Source organism: Penaeus vannamei, unplaced genomic scaffold (genome assembly GCF_042767895.1).
Source record: "Penaeus vannamei isolate JL-2024 unplaced genomic scaffold, ASM4276789v1 unanchor4365, whole genome shotgun sequence".
Classification (NCBI taxonomy): Eukaryota; Metazoa; Arthropoda; class Malacostraca; order Decapoda; family Penaeidae; genus Penaeus; species Penaeus vannamei.
The window spans coordinates 1-2,500 of NW_027217345.1; positions in this window are offsets into that span (position 1 = coordinate 1).

Here is a 2,500-nt window from a genome sequence, read left to right on the forward strand (position 1 = left end):
GAAGGCAGCGATATATTTCCTGTGGGAAATTTTCGAGAAAAATCCTGAAGAATTCTGCCTCTTGCATCCACTTCACCATCAAAACTTGCCGAAAAAAATAAATAAAGCATGTCTGCATTAAACTTCGCGAAAGTTTATTTTAGAAATGCGGAAACTATGCAAAAAGTAACAAAAATATGAGTGAAATATGCATAATTGAAAGTATAATTTCAGAATAATGCAGAAGTTGACGCAAAATAATGCACACACTCGCATACATATATATTTACACACACACACACACACACACACACACACACACACACACACACACACACACACACACACACACACACACACATATATATATATATATATATATATATATATATATATATATATATATATATATATATATATATAAATGTACATTTATGTGTAAGTGTGTGTGTGTGTTTGTGTGTTTATAAATAAATAGATAGATTGACGTATATACATATTTTTTGTTATTTTTTGTTTTTCTTGGCTTCGTTTTCGTTTATTTTCTACCACTATAACTGAACCTTTTTCAAAGAAAATCGTTTACCATAAAACATCGGATAGATTGACCGAGTCAAATAAAGGGGCGGAGCTAATGATGTCATCACGTTTAGCCAATGACAGCGAACTGTGAGATATCAGACATAGCTAGATATATAATCATTTGTATGATTGACTCGACGCTATTAGGCTGCGTCCACACCCGTGACAAAACGCGGAGGGAACGCGAAGACTGCCAAGTTGGGTAACAAGCTGTTAAGTCGTTGAGGAATATCGTAGACATGTTGGTTCGGATTTGTTGGGCGACATGTTAGCAGTCCTCGTGTGGAGTGTGGACGAGGTGTTGCCAGTGACCTCCCACCAACCGACAGACCAACATGGTGTGGACAGTTTCACCAAGTCGACTCTTATTACCAACATGTCTCCATACATATCAGGTGATTTGTGTCCGAATGCCTCCTATTGTGTCACCCACAACGTTTCCAATTTGTCTCCAAGCAACATGTCACTGGTGTGGACGCAGCCTTATGATTACCAAAAGTAAAACAAAAATCCCACTTTTTTTATTTGTGATAAGGAAGAGTTCCTTGACATTAACAGCCGTCAGAATACTCGGGGAAAATGTTAATTTCAGTTTTGGATTCGACAGTCTAATGGAAGTGGGGCTACCTAGTTACATCTACCTCGTATATGTGTGTGTGTGTGTGTGTGTGTGTGTGTGTGTGTGTGTGTGTGTGTGTGTGTGTGTGTGTGTGTGTGTGATAAGAGCCAGATAGAGAGAGAAAAAAAAGAGAGAGCCAGGAAGAGATAGGGAGAGAGAGAATTCGCTGGGCTTGCAGTTTATTTCAGAATACTCAGCAAGCCCAGCAATGGCCAGTGAAATATATCTGAACATTTGCCAAACTGGCTGAACTTACACTGATTAAGATGGCCCGCAGCCAAAATCAAATATACAATAAAAGCCTCACCTTACGGAAGATACATCATTACTCCTACAAAGAAGACTAATATTCCTTCACATTTTCAAAATTATAAGTTATATGCATAGTCATTTTGAGCCACCATTTGTCATCATATTATTCATAAGATCCATTACAGATTGAAGATGTCATTGCTGACCCGGGTGGAGTGTAAACATCCTTTCTTGTAATTGAAATCGGAAGGTATTCTGCTGCTGCATCGCGGCCATCATCTAATCTACTGCCTGCGTGGTCCAAGTTGGTGCTTCTGATGTAGATGCAGCTGCAGGTTGTGCTGTTACTGGGGCTGGTGCTGCAGGCGCTGTTGGTGGCGAGGCAATTAGAGATGAAGAGACAAAAGGCAGCAGGGCATCGTGATAACCATTTTCCCGGAGGTCTTGGGAATTCGGCCTCATCGTGAAGGCGGGGAGGTGGGGCTGGGTTGTGAGGGAAGCTGCTAACTTTTTTGTACTTTTTCTCTCACTTTTTGGTCTTTTGGGAAATGTGGGAAAGAGAGAGAGGGAGAGAGAGAGGGAATATAAAAAATATAAACTATTAAGTAGACAGACAAACATATTTATCCATCAGTCTATCCATGCATTTATGAATATATTTACATATTAACTTAACTAAATACTGTCCATCTATATATCCATATATTCATTCTCTTATTATAATTATTATTGTCATCATCACTTTCCACAAGCATTTGCATGAATTTTTTTATCAACATCATTTTTACCATGACCATCATGTCTATGTATATAATTATTAAAATTGATGATGTGATCTTTGTTCCTTATCATCTTTATCACGATTACTAAATAGTGAAAGTGATATCAATCAATCTTATTATGACCATTGTTATTATTATTATATCACATTTATTATTGCTATTATTTTAGTTAAAATGGTGATAATAGTAGTAGTAATAGCAATAGTATAAATGTTATTAATCATCATTATTACTGTTATCATTACCATTACTATTATCGTTATCATCATTATCATTATTATTGTCA